The 15,000-nt window shown below is 50.8% G+C and overlaps 3 pseudogenes; all 3 read right to left on the bottom strand.

The window, feature by feature from the left end:
• The window catches only part of LOC148314298 (28S ribosomal RNA), a 5,956-nt pseudogene extending 2,799 nt beyond the window's left edge, over positions 1-3,157 (bottom strand).
• A 3,620-nt stretch (positions 3,158-6,777) lies between these two features.
• On the bottom strand, positions 6,778-6,931 carry LOC148314297 (5.8S ribosomal RNA; annotated as a pseudogene).
• A 1,273-nt stretch (positions 6,932-8,204) lies between these two features.
• LOC148314296 (18S ribosomal RNA) lies at positions 8,205-10,715 on the bottom strand (annotated as a pseudogene).
• Positions 10,716-15,000: the final 4,285 nt, after the last annotated feature.

Here is a 15,000-nt window from a genome sequence, read left to right as displayed (position 1 = left end):
GTCACCTACTATACGCCCGCCCGCCCGCATGATACGCTCGGACTCGCGACAACAACCCTTGTCAATGAGAACCCAAGTCAAAACGAAAAGCAGCCGTAACACGCTCACGTTCTCCTCCTTCCGAGAGGTGTCGTAAAGAGTTGAGACAAACTATGATTATTGAACAAAGCCTTCGGTCACGTTTTCAAGGGCCCGCAACGGAACGCGAGACGCCGCAGTAACTGCGACGCTCTTCGGCAGCGAGCCGCCCAATGGCATTAGCACCCTTTCTCCCAGTAAACTGATTCCAGGGTTTGGGGGAACGCCTTATGAAGAAAAGAACTTTTAGCTCTTCCCCGGTCCGCCGTTGGCGTCCGTGACTCTATCTCCAGTTGCCCGGAGCATTAGTTTTGATCAAGTTTGTCTTTCGCTCGATACGCACCTTCGACCTCTAACGAGGGGGGGGGATTGCGCGCGACCGTAAAGTCAATAGCGTGTTTCGGTTTTTATCGTTTTGATTAATTCTTAGGCATTTCATTATTCTCTCATTGGGGATTGCCGCTCGTCTCTCGTACCTACCGGGACGGCAACGCCAGCGACACTCGAGAATATATAAGAATTAAGAAAGAACGAGTGGTCAGCGCGGTCACGCAGTGACGGAATCTTAACCGTCTTCCCTTTCGCCTCAGGCAAAAAGCCTCAAATCGAGAGGTTCAACAAAATCCGAACCTTACTAAGGTACACTCGGTCAATCCCTGCTGCAGCAGCAGGAAAATTCTTTTGTGCGACCTTTTCAGGAACGGAATGTCTGATTGATTACTAATCTCGGCGCCCGAGGGCTAATAAGACTTTCGCCTGATGCTCAGGACCGACTAACCCTCGTTCAAACGCAGTTGACGAGGAACCCTTCCCCTAGGTCCTCAGAGATTCAGAGCTTTTCTGTTTTTATACTCGTCTGAGTGTAAAATGCTACTACCACCAAGATCTTCACCGACGGCGGCTCCAGTCCGGCTTGCACCGTAACTTTCAACGCTCACCGTCGCGCCCTCCTACTCGTCGGGGTTTCGAAGCCTTTTTAAGGGCTATCACTACCACCGACGACCGAGTATCGGGAGCCGGCTACAGCGCCATCCATTTTCAGGGCTAGTCGCTTCGGCAGGTGAGTTGTTACACACTCCTTAGCGGATGCCAACTTCCATGGCCACCGTCCTGCTGTCTTGAGCGACCAACTCCCTTCATGGAATCTATGAGCCGGGCTTTTGGCCCCTTAACTCGGCGTTTGGTTCATCCCACAGCGCCAGTTCTGCTTACCAAAAATGGCCCACTTGTCAATAACAGATTTGATGCCGAGGCTTCATAGGAAACACGTAAGCAAGCCCGGCATCTCACCCCTTTAGAGTTTGAGAATGGGCTGAGGAAATTTCATCCCCAAGGACCCCTAATCATTCTCTTTACAGGATGAAACTCCGTTTCCAGTTTGACAGCTATCCTGAGGGAAACTTCGGAGGAAACCAGCTACTAGATGGTTCGATTGGTCTTTCGCCCCTATACTCCGCTATGACGATCGATTTGCACGTCAGAACCGTGGCGGACTTCCACCAGAGTTTCCTCTGGCTTCGTCCGTGCCAAGCATAGATCACCATCTTTCGGGTACTAACATGTACGCTCAAGGTGCCCGCCGTTCGCCCTCCCAATTCCTTTCTCGCCGGGCCGAAGCCCGACAATACTCGGAACGGTCGGTCGGAACTAGGCGGACCCCGGGCCTGCGCCAGCCAAGTTTTTTTTTAAAGTTTGGCTTTTAAATGGATCGGCCCTCGCGTCCGGTTTAAACTTCGCCCCCGATGGTTGCCCCCGCCGCTCGCCCCCCTTCTAATCCTTTAAGCGCCCAATCCGGAACCACTCGCATCTCGACTCCCGCCGAAGCGGAAGGAGGACGATTAAGTTCGTTAAAATTGGGCGCCGCCGGGACTCCAGAGTGGACTAAAGGCGCGACGAGGCTTACTCATGTAATGGGAACGAAGCCGGGCGCATATCACTTTCGTTTCGCCTAAGGGGTTTAAAGCCCTTTGACTCGCGTACATGTTAGACTCCTTGGTCCGTGTTTCAAGACGGGACGAAGAAACGTTAGTGCTTCCGCGTCGGCGTAGCCGTAACCGCGCTATCGTGATCGGTATCCGAACGCCATTTTTACGAAAAAAACGACGCCGGCACCCCGACACACTAGCGCGTGGCATACTTACAGAACCGTCACCGCCTCCGAGCAGACACCCGAGGAGTCCACGATCGGCGGAACGCGCGGCCAACCCTCTTCAAAGGAAACCGTAAAGTAACCTTTTCCAGGGGGGTCACGCGCCCGTAAATGCCAATCGCTTCCCAAACCCCGAGGCTGAACCAAGGCAGTAACGGCCGCGACGGTCTACTTAATCGCCGTTTCACTTTACCCCAGACGCGTCAGATATTTATTTCATTCGCGCCTGGTCCGTTACTTAGGCTTGGGGGTTCCATCGTCCAACTCGGTAAAATAATTAAATCCTACCGGGCCTGGGCCGGGCTTGAAACAAACCGAAGAGCCTACCCCGCGTGCCGCCTTTCGAATCCCGAGAAGGAAAAATAAATTTCCCCCCTCTCGACGAAAGGCGAAGGGTAGGTCACCGGATATGCTCGAGCAATCGCGACCCTTGGACGAATTCACCACCCTCTTTCGACCACTAATGTTCCTCCGCTTTAACCTCGTGGCAGTTTCACGATCTACTTTAACTCTCTTTTCAGAGTTCTTTTCAACTTTCCCTCACGGTACTTGTTATCTATCGGTCTCGTGGTTATATTTAGCTTTAGATGGAGTTTACCACCTGCTTAGGGCTGCACTCTCAAGCAACCCGACTCTCGAGGAAAGACCCCGAACCAGTGGACACCCTTCCGCCTAACGGGACAATCACCCTCTCTGGTAATAGTTGTTACGATTCCAGGAGCGATTTATTAGGCGGAGGGGCCGTGGTCACGGCCTTTCCTCATACGCGGCATCCCGTTTGATACTAACCTTTTGAGTTTTCTCAAACAGCTACGCGCTGAGCTCATCCCTGTTCAGTCGCCCTTACTAAGGGAATCCCGGTTGGTTTCTTTTCCTCCGCTTACTTATATGCTTAAGTTAAGCGGGTAATCTCCCTTCGAGCTAAGGTCGGCCTTTGAAATTTAAATCATTCAAAGTCTCCGCTCTCCATTTTTATTCTAACCGCTTCCGCTCGGATTTTTATGAACGTAGGCTCATTAATTCGTGCTTTCGCGAAAAGAAAAGAAAAGAGGAGGAGTTTCGACGATGAATATTCAGAGTCTTTACGGTGTAAACCCATCGCGATCGATAAAATAAAAAATACATTCCCCTCGAAACAACGACGGCAAAGTATGTACTCAGAAAGCGGCTACTATAACTCCCGACCACCACCACCACCACCACCACCACCGCCTTCCTCCCCGTCCGGATGTCGCGAGATGTTAAGGAAGGAGCTAACCAACCTTTTTCTAGCGCACCGGGTTAGGGGAAAAGGAGTGGGTGGGTGGGTGGATAGGTAACGGGAAAGATATTTCGCCGCGAAATCCTTCCGATACTCCGCACACCGCAATAAAGGGCGTTGTTTCTAAGGAAATATACGTATTTATATATCTATCTCGCGCGAACTACGCGTTAGCACGCTCGGTTCACTGAAAGGGAGAGGACCAATGCGGGGCGACTGCCTGCGCCATAAGCGTTTTCGTCCTTAGCAAAGGGCATAGGCGAAACCTCCGGACTGAAAAGCCTCTGAAGTTAAGCCCACCTCGCACTATGTTTCGCGACTCGTACTCGCTCACCTCCATTAAATGGGTCGATGAGCGAGGGGGTGTCGTTACTCCGCTAGCTAGAGAGAAACTTTGCGAGGATATCTTAAAGAAGATATCCCGGACTGAATGGGTAAGATTATTATGCTAGTCCGCTTAGGTCCCCCTCCAAATGAGATAAACAACCCCGGGCCATCATCCTCGAAGTAGCGCGAAGAAAACGACGTGCGAAGCTGGAATTCTCCGCAGTACCTTATTTCTCTCCGACACCGCAACTACGATGGTTACCGAAAATTATACATCTCTCCCTTTCAGTAGATATGAACGCTCAGCGTAAATGATCTACGACTCCTTTTATTTCACCAAGGCGATCGCCGTGTCTCGTAGAAGTGTCCTCGCCCGCCACACCAGCCAGCCAGCCAGCCGTAACAACCAACCACCATATCGCACTGCTACTAACGCCCGCTAGTCGATGAGACTATAGGACGCTTTCGAAGAACGGCATGGGTGGTGGGACGGTGTTGGTGGTGGCGGCGGCGGTGGGCGAGGGACATGCCTCCTACGAGCTGTCTAACGGCAAAAGCCCGTAAATAGCATCGCTGCGAGATTATGTTCTTTCTTAGAGTTAAACGGGGAGGACGCACAAACGCACGCAAGTCGCTCATCCGTTTAAACGGAGGCGGCTGTCGGCGTTGACGTTCCCCTTAAGCTTGACACCCTATTGGATTGGCGAGACTCTTTTAAGACCTTACGTGGCGGACTCCTTAGATCGAAGGACGAAGTCGAGACGGTGTCAAAATGACAGCCGAGCTAATGTTGGAGAAACTAAGCTCATCACTCAACCACGTACGTATCGTTCTTAGAGGCCCCAGGGTAGGGGGCGACTACACCTAAGCGATGTAGCCGTAGCCCGCCAACGTTTAGTCTCGTAAGTCAAGCTTCTCCGCAAAGGGTCAGAAAGCCAAACTCTTTTCGTCGAAAGAATAAACCTCCTCGAAAGAGCGAAATATTTATCGCTCGGATTCAACGCACCGAAACGAAAGAGCAAGACGGCAGCTGGTTGAGTTCTGACGATGATGATGAAGGAGGCTCGACCTTTCGATTCACGCTTCGTTAAAGCACTACTACCGATCGGTCTCCCCGCTTCCATCCTCTTCACCCAACTTCGCAAGACCTTCGCCTCTAGCGAGAGATTGGAACGTCGAGGGATTAGGAATGAGAGGGAGAATGAACGTTTCAGCAGGATTAGTAGTACGGCGAGTAGGGTTACGCGGAGCGTCCCCCTACTCGCCGTACTAACCCTACTAATCCTTTTCATCCTCCTCAGTTTCCTCAAACTCTCTCGGTTCAGTAGATTGGAGAGAAGAAAGGCGCTTTTCGACGGTTCGGATTTTTGGGACTTGCTACTATGACATGGTCTTACTAGTCCTACTTGGCCTACTAAACGCTTTTTTCTTTTTTCCCCGCTTTGCTACCTCGGAGGGAGAAATAGGGTAGGAGAAGATTTCGGCAGTCCGGACGCAAGTCCTACTACGCGTACTTTCTTTACCATTTACTCTTTTCAACCTCCTCCAACCACGCTCTTGGCGTCAAACTCTTTACTTTTGTTTCGACTGACCAGAAACCGAAACCTCATCGTTGCTAATGTCCACGACTACCTTAGGAGAGAGGTTCCTCAAAGCCTTCATCGTACTATAGCTGACACTTTGGAAAAATGGCTTACTCATTGCCCGAGTACTAATCAGGTAGCGTAGGCTGCGATCGCGGTCGAAGCGTCTGCAGGCGAACCTGTCAACGACAACAACAACCTAACGACCGTCTGCCACGCACGACCTTCCCCGAACAACTTCCAGACCATCGTCATCCTCCGAGTCTTTCTTAGCCGAACCGGCCCTTTGGAACGAACGCTCTTCGGCGGTACGAGTACGCGCGATGTTCCGCAAAGTGACGAACGGCGCCGACATTTCGGATAGATGGCTTACTCATTACCCGAGTACCGATCAGGTTGCGGAGGCGGCGATAGCGGTCGATGCGTCTGCAGGCGAACCTACTAGCAACAACAACAACAACTTCACGACCGTCCGCTACGCGTGACCTTCCCCGAATAACTTCCAGACCATCGTCATTATCCTTCAAGTCTTTTACCGAGTCGAACACTCGCTTCCCAAAGCTGTTAGACAACGACAAGAGTATCTTTCGTTTCAGCTATAACCGCGACAAGCAGACGGTTCTCAAAACGTCGGAGTGCGACAACTCAAAACGAAACTCCTTTTGCGACGTAATCGAGGACTACTACTGCTGCCGCGACTATTGTCGCTTTTTTGAATTATAAGGTTACCTAGTCACCAAGCATTCCCCTTCTCTCGGGATTCGATGTTAGCGCCCCGAGAGTGCGAACGAGAAAGGAAAGGAGATGGGTACGAAGATTATTATCTAGCGTATTTTCTCTCTCTCTCCATTTCAAGTCTAGCCCAACTCGGGAGGGTCCATCGACGGAGTTTTGTGCGGTGGGTGCGCCGTCCCTCGAACGCGCGGATGGTTATCGCCTCTCTTTTTTTTTTGTTTTTGCTTTTTGCTTTTAATCATGTGATGGCATGCTGCTTACACGCTGCTAAATCCTGCTCGAAGAAGCAGCAGCAGCCATTCATATCTGCTAGTTTAAGAGTAGTACGGATAAACCAACCTCTGGTTCTTAGAATTCGCTCCGACGCGCACGCGCTCCGTTTCCTTCGATTAGGGCGCTTGAACGACCTTGGCAACCCGAGTGATATAAAAAATCAAAGATTTTCCACACTCTTACCCAGGCCGACACTTGCTCAGGGTGCCCGTCCAGTTCCTTGCAAAGTACTAAGGCAAGGGTCCAAGAAAGTTCGGCGCAGTAACGTCTTTCACTCGCGAATCCGCCCGTATTGGGTGGGGATTTGCGAATTACTTAAAGTTACGCCCTTCCTTTCGAGAAACCGTAGATAGCTTCCGGATATAGAAGGCTACCGCTTCATGCCTTTTCTTAGGCGTAGGATGGACCGCGGCGCAATGTGCGTTCGACCAGTCAATGATATTGAACCATGCTAGCGCATTGAAATAACGCGTTTTGCAACGGTCTTCATCGACCCACGAGCCAAGTGATCCACTACCACGAGTTGTGTTTTAACAAATCGTTATAAATCCAAAATGTAAAAGGGGTTTTCTCGCGGTTGGTCGCCACTGGAGACTACTATACCCAGCGAGAAAAGGAGCGTTACGAAGAACAGAAGCGAGGTTCGTCCGATATCTCGAGACGCTAAGAAATACGCTTGAACCCCCTAAACTCTCTCCCTGCCCGGTTAGGGGTCTAAGGGGAGGCGGGGATAAACGCCTTTATTTTTCTAGCGATCGAGCGTTCGAAGTACTACTCGCGATCAGTTTCTAAGAAGTTTCTCTCCATTTTCAAGCTTTTAGCATTCGTCTCGCATAGGTTCCGTCCCCGCGAGAAAAAAAAAATTTGCTTTCCGCCCGAAATCATCTAATACCGAATCATTCGTTCGAGGGAGCAACGTTCCCACTTTGCGGTTGTTCACGCTCCCGAGTTTCGGTACTGACTAGATCGCTATGGCGATCTAGCGTTCCCTACCCCTCGAGAGGGCGGTTACAACACATGCCGACTCGTAGAAGCGTCCCTACCCGCCCAGCCAGCCAGCCAGCCAGCCACAATCACCGTGTCGCACGACTACTAACGCCCGCTAGTCGAGGAGACTTTAGGACGCTTTCGACGGACGGCACAAGCGGTGGTGGTGGTGGAGGCTCTGGGCGGAGGACGCACCTCCTACGAGCTGTCACACGGCAAGAGCTGCGCTGCGATACTTCATTCAAAGAGTTATTAAGCGGACTCGACCTTCTTGGATAAGACCTTACGCGGCGGACCCCGTCCTTACGGACGGAGCGTAGTCGAGAAGGTGTCAAAAAGACGGCCGAGGCGCCGCACACTCTCTGGTTTTATGAGGTAAATAGCCGCTCTAACGCCGAGCGACCGTACCGGCCTAAGCGTCTTTCTCTCTCTCTCTCGGTTCGGTTCGGTTGGTCGCTCCGCGGAGAGTACTAACCTAAGCAAGAATTGGAGTGTTACGAAGTATAGAAGCGGGGTTCGGACGATAGCTCGAGACGCTAAGAAAGAAGAAATATTCTATTTTCTAGCGATCGACGAGCGTTCGACGTACTACCCGCGACCAGTGTCTAAGAAGTTTCTCTCCACTTTCAAGCATGGCGTTCGTCTCGCCAAGGAGGTTCCAAGGAGTCCCTTTCGAGAGAGAAAAAGACGAGCGCTAGTCTTTCCGCGCCGAAATCATCATCATCATCATCATCATCCGTTACGGAATCATAATAATAATAATAATACTTCGAAACGAGGGCGCTAGCTTCCCTTTTGCATTCATAATTTTTTATGATCCTTCCGCTGGTTCACCAACGAAAACCTTGTTACGACTTTTACTTCCTCTAAATGATCAAGTTTGGACGTCTTTCAAGACTGCCCGGGGCGCCTCCGAGAAAGCGGCTCTATGAACCCGCACGCTGTCAAAGACAGGGGGAGAGTCGGTATTCAAGGTAGGATGCCGAGGGCGCTTGTCCGACGTCCTCACTGAATCATTCAATCGGTAGTAGCGACGGGCGGTGTGTACAAAGGGCAGGGACTTAATCATCGCCGACTCGTGATCAGCGCTTACTGGGAATTCCTCGTTCATGGGGAACAATTGCAAGCCCCAATTCCAATTGGGAAGGGGTTTGCACGGTTACCTTCTCCTCTCGGAGGGGGAGTAGCACGTTGCACCCTTCATTGTAGCGCGCGTGCGGCCCAGGTCATCTAAGGGCATCACAGACCTGTTATTGCTCTCTCTCGTGCGGCTGGCAACCACCAATCCCTCTAAGAAGACTGTGCGATGGACGCCCCTAAGCCGAGCACCCCGCTAGATAGGAGGCTTTCCGAACGCGAGCAGGCACCAAGGAGCCAGCCCCCCCGCTAACCCGTTACGCTCCCTTCCGAACCCATTGATTCCCCCACCCCCCGAAAGGAGGGAGGATGAGCCGAAAGTTCACGCAGGGCGCGGAAGACGAGCCGGTCGTTTTGATACCGTGAACTCGCGAACGTACGACCCCCCCGCGGTAAGTGATCCCGACTAGGGATACGATCCACCGACTAGTTAGTAGGGTAGAGTCTCGTTCGTTATCGGAATTAACCAGACAAATCGCTCCACCAACTAAGAACGGCCATGCACCACCAACCACCGAATCGAGAAAGAACTCTCAATCTGTCAATCCTTCCGGTGTCTGGGCCTGGTAAGTTTCCCCGTGTTGAGTCAAATTAAGCCGCAGGCTCCACTCCTGGTGGTGCCCTTCCGTCAATTCCTTTAAGTTTCAGCTTTGCAACCATACTACCCCCGGAACTCAAAAACTTTGGTTTCCCGGGGGCTTCCCGCTCAGTCGTGGGAATGACATAAGCGGATCGCTAGTTAGCATCGTTTAAGGTTAGAACTAGGGCGGTATCTGATCGCCTTCGATCCTCTAACTTTCGTTCTTGATTAATGAAAGCGTTCTTGGCAAATGCTTTCGCAGTAGTTAGTCTTGCGACGGTCCAAGAATTTCACCTCTCGCGCCGCAATACTAATGCCCCCGTCCGTCTCCGTTAATCATTACCTCGGGTTCCTATAAAACCGAGAGAAAAAATATTCAGAACCGAGGTCCTGTTCCATCATTCCATGCATAGACATTCAGGCGTTAATTTTTGCCTGCTTTGAGCACTCTAATTTTTTCAAAGTGAACGTCATCGGCCACGCGGGACACTCGGTAAAGAGCATCCCGTGAGCGCCGACGGCCTTTTTAATAAACCCGTAGTCGGGGGATTAACCACCTAGGTTCGGTGACTCGGGTCGAGGCCGCTACGAGAATGGGCGTCGTGAAGGAAGAAGCGGCGACGCGGATGGGTTAGCACAGCAAGCACGCGGTGTTTGGGGTTAACGGAACGGGGCCGACGAGAGAGAGGAGAATTAGGTTGCCAAGGGCCCAACGAGGAGTCCTACGACGAACCTCCCTACCTCCCACCGTTCAAAGCCGAGACCGAGAACCTTACTTAACCGCGTACCCGCTAGTGATCACCCGATCGCGCGAATCGCCGAATCGACGCAACGCGGCGGAGACCTACTCGCTTAGCAGCGAAACCTCGCCGAGGCCGAGCCTTGGGTGGGCCCCCGATACGGACCCAAAGTCCAACTACGAGCTTTTTAACCGCAGCAACTTTAATATACGCTATTGGAGCTGGAATTACCGCGGCTGCTGGCACCAGACTTGCCCTCCAATGGATCCTCGCTCAAGGATTTAGGGTAAACTCATTCCGATTGCGAGGCCTCGGAAGAGTCCCGCATCGTTATTTATCGTCACTACCTCCCCGTGCCGGGAGTGGGTAATTTGCGTGCCTGCTGCCTTCCTTAGATGTGGTAGCCGTTTCTCAGGCTCCCTCTCCGGAATCGAACCCAGATTCCCCGTTACCCGTTACAGCCATCGTAGGCGTTTACCATACGAATAAGCTGATAAGGCAGTCTCTCGAAGGATGTAGCGTCGGCGCGAAGGCCTCAACGCTCAGCAATATTAACCAGAGTCACCACCACCAAAGTTATCGGGCTCGAGAGCCCGCTCGGTTTGTGGAACCTAATAATTGCGCCCTTCCGCCGCGACCCGAACTAGGATATTCTCCGAACGTAAGGGCCGGGTGTCGGAGCTCTGTTGCATGTATTAGCTCTAGAATTGCCACGGTTATCCAAGTACCGATAACCATCATCCAGTAAATAATGACTGATTTAATGAGCCGTTTGCGGTTTCACACTAAGGAAGGGTCTGAACTTAGACATGCATGGCTTAATCTTTGAGACAAGCATATGACTACTGGCAGGATCAACCAGATCGACGCGTGAAACAGCGTCTTATCATTATTATTATTTTGAGAAGCTACCGACCGGCTGCGTAGAAGAGAGACAGCGAAGGAAGCAACGGAGCGGCGGCGTCGGCGGAACCGGCGAGTTAGAGACGTTCGCCCGACGGCCCGATACAGCCCGCTTAGTTACGACCCCACCTCCTCCTCCTCATCCCGCCTCACCGACGGCAGCGACCAAAATTGGTTTTATATATTTCGTATTATACGGTTTCCCTATTGTTCCGATTGAGCGCTCAATGGATGCTAGGCTTCAACGCAAGGGCCGACTTATTGACGCCCTACTCCACCTTGGTCATCCCTTTATAACGCTTTTCGTTTATAGGACTCGCTTTCGCTTTCGATAATCATATCGTAATGGTTTGACACATTTCCATCGTGAGTCTCCGCGAGATTAATGAACGATGAGGTCGGCGCCGCTCCCGTAAAATATAAATTATACGACATCACCGACCATCCGAGTTGGCTTCTAACCCTCTAACCGCCCGCGCGCGAGTATTTGTATTTTCTACCCGGCGGGACGTGAGTGATAGGGCCGTGTTTCCACGGAGTCTGAAAGATATCGCCGTCTTCGACTGCCCGTCTTCTCATCGTTCTCGCGTAAACTTGAGGTTTTGGATCGTAGCATCCGTATAGAGTACGTCGCTTTCTCGGACACCGAAGTCTCGACCTCTGGTATCCGGCGCGCGCGCGCTCTCTACGCTACCGTAGTAATAGGGGTTGCGAGAATGTTCTCCTCGCTCGATTGCATTCATTGTTTAACTTCCTCTCACTCCGAGACTCGCTCGGTGGTTGGCTGGCTGCTGCACCAGTCCTCCTACATATGCTTTTAAAACCGATTGAGAACCCCCTGAAAATTCCACCGCGCGAAACTTCGGGTGTTCAATACTCACCCCTTTGTCGCACGGTCAATCCCGCTATACCCTCGATTTTGAGCGTATAGTGCGCCGTAAAAAGGGCCGCGGCGCGACACTTCGGGTGTTCAGTACTCGCCCCTTTGTCGCAGGGTCAATCCCGATGCCACTGCTTCCCTTTAACGTTCACCGCTCCCGGACCCCCGTACTCGCCGCCATAGTTAGTTCGTACGCGACCGCCATTCCTTACCCTTCGGGCTCCGAGCCAAGTTACGAGAACGTTCTCCTCGCTCGATTGCATTCATTGTTTAACTTCCTCGCTCCGAGGTTGGCTGCTGCACCATTCCTCCTACATATGCTTTTAAAGCCGACTGAGAATCATTCATTGTTTAACTTCCTCTCACTCCGAGACTCGCTCGGTGGTTGGCTGGCGGCTGCACCAGTCCTCCTACATATGCTTTTAAAACCGATTGAGAACCCCCGTACTCGCCGCCATAGTTAGTTCGTACGCGACCGCCATTCCTTACCCTTCGGGCTCCGAGCCAAGTTACGAGAACGTTCTCCTCGCTCGATTGCATTCATTGTTTAACTTCCTCGCTCCGAGGTTGGCTGCTGCACCATTCCTCCTACATATGCTTTTAAAGCCGACTGAGAATCATTCATTGTTTAACTTCCTCTCACTCCGAGACTCGCTCGGTGGTTGGCTGGCTGCTGCACCAGTCCTCCTACATATGCTTTTAAAACCGATTGAGAACCCCCGTACTCGCCGCCATAGTTAGTTCGTACGCGACCGCCATTCCTTACCCTTCGGGCTCCGAGCCAAGTTACGAGAACGTTCTCCTCGCTCGATTGCATTCATTGTTTAACTTCCTCGCTCCGAGGTTGGCTGCTGCACCATTCCTCCTACATATGCTTTTAAAGCCGACTGAGAATCATTCATTGTTTAACTTCCTCTCACTCCGAGACTCGCTCGGTGGTTGGCTGGCTGCTGCACCAGTCCTCCTACATATGCTTTTAAAACCGATTGAGAACCCCCTGAAAATGCCAGTTACGAGAACGTTCTCCTCGCTCGATTGCATTCATTGTTTAACTTCCTCGCTCCGAGGTTGGCTGCTGCACCATTCCTCCTACATATGCTTTTAAAGCCGACTGAGAACCCCCTGAAAATGCCACCGCGTGAAACTTCGGGTGTTCAACACTCGCCCCTTTGTCGCAGGGTCGATCCCGATGCACCCTCAAGTTAGGGCATCGTACATGGCCACCGCTTTCCTTCGAGGTTCGCCGCTCCCGGACCCCCGTACGCCCCGCCATGGTTAGTTGGTACGCGGGCGCCGTCCCTTGCCCTTCGGGCTCCGAGTCAAGTCGCGGCTCCGAGCTCGGAAAGCGAACGCAGCCTCGATCTCCGCGAAGCGAAGCCAGTCACATTTATTGCGGCCGCTCGGTGGCCGCGCCATCCCGCCTATAGTAGCTTTTACGACCGATTGAGAACCCCCCGAAAACGCCACGGCGCCAAACTTCGGTTGTTCAACACTCGCCCCTTTGTCGCAGGGTCATACCCTCAATTTTGAGCATCGTACACTGCCACTGCTTCCCTTTAACGTTCACCGCTCCCGGACCCCCGTACTCGCCGCCATAGTTAGTTCGTACGCGACCGCCATTCCTTACCCTTCGGGCTCCGAGCCAAGTTACGAGAACGTTCTCCTCGCTCGATTGCATTCATTGTTTAACTTCCTCGCTCCGAGGTTGGCTGCTGCACCATTCCTCCTACATATGCTTTTAAAGCCGACTGAGAACCCCCTGAAAATGCCACCGCGTGAAACTTCGGGTGTTCAATACTCACCCCTTTGTCGCAGGGTCGATCCCGATGCACCCTCAAGTTAGGGCATCGCACATCGCCACCGCTCTATTTCAAGGTTCGCCGCTCCCGGACCCCCGTACGCGCCGCCATGGTTAGTTCGTACGCGGGCGCCGTCCCTTGCCCTTCGGGCTCCGAGTCAAGTCGCGGCTCCGAGCTCGGAAAGCGAACGCAGCCTCGATCTCCGCGAAGCGAAGCCAGTCACATTTATTGCGGCCGCTCGGTGGCCGCGCCATCCCGCCTATAGTAGCTTTTACGACCGATTGAGAACCCCCCGAAAACGCCACGGCGCCAAACTTCGGTTGTTCAGCACTCGCCCCTTTGTCGCAGGGTCGATCCCGATGCACCCCCAAGTTAGGGCATCGTACATCGCCACCGCTTTCTTTCAAGGTTCGCCGCTCCCGGACCCCCGTACGCGCCGCCATGGTTAGTTCGTACGCGGGCGCCGTCCCTTACCCTTCGGGCTCCGAGGTAATTAACCTAACCTAACCTAAACAAACCTAACCTAACCGTACGACGGAAGGTGTTTAATAATTTTTATATCAGAAATTTTAACCTAACCTAACCGTACGAGGGAAAGTGTTCAATAATTTATATATCAGAAATTTTGACCTGACCTAACCTAACCTAACCTAACCTAACCTAACCTAACCTAACCTAACCTAAACAAACTTAACCTAACCTAACCTAACCTAACCTAAATAAACCTAACCTAACCGTAAGAGGGAAAGTGTTCAATAATTTTTATATCAGAAATTTTGACCTAACCTAACCTAACCTAACCTAACCTAACCTAACCTTGACTCGTACTAATCATAATTTTGGTTTCCTTTGTATAATTATGTTCATAATTGGGTATGTCGATGCATGTGTTGTAATATTATCTTGCGTGCATAATAATACCTATGCACGCATATATATTTTTTTCTTTGTTCTTTTGTTTTCTTTTTTAATGTGTATTCTTTCCTTATTTTGTAATCATGTAAACTTTCTCGATCAAACATTGCCTATGTACCTTTATTTATGTGTGCATAGATGTATGTGTGTGTTTATGTATATGTACGCATGTATATGTTCCATTATAGTGTGTGTATGTATATATGGATTCATATGTGTATGTGTGTTTATGTGCCCATATATATGTATGTATGCATGTATGTGTGTATGTATATGTATGCATATTTGTATATATGTTTATGCAAATATGCATACAAAATGCATTTATGTTTTCTTCATCAAATTGAATAGCATTGCTATTGAATAGCAATGTTGTTTAGATCATAATGAACTAATACAATACAAATCTTGTTTTATTTCACCATAAACAAAGCTTTTACGAACTTCGGATGGCAAATTATTAAAACAGGTCAGGACTTTTGCAAAGCCCGGTATGTGCATGTGTGTATGAATGTGTGTATATGTATGTATATGTACTGTATATGTGTATATGTATGCGCATGTATATATATATATATATATATATATATATATATATATATATATATATATATATATATATATATATATATATTTGTTTTTAAATAATTTCC

The sequence above is a fragment of the Idiotropiscis lumnitzeri genome, unplaced genomic scaffold, assembly GCF_059441095.1.
Source record: "Idiotropiscis lumnitzeri isolate Australia: NSW breed Sydney's pygmy pipehorse unplaced genomic scaffold, RoL_Ilum_1.0 HiC_scaffold_336, whole genome shotgun sequence".
In the NCBI taxonomy this organism is placed as follows: domain Eukaryota; kingdom Metazoa; phylum Chordata; class Actinopteri; order Syngnathiformes; family Syngnathidae; genus Idiotropiscis; species Idiotropiscis lumnitzeri.
Note: the sequence above shows the minus strand (reverse complement) of the source record. Positions and strands in the feature narration are given on the sequence as shown.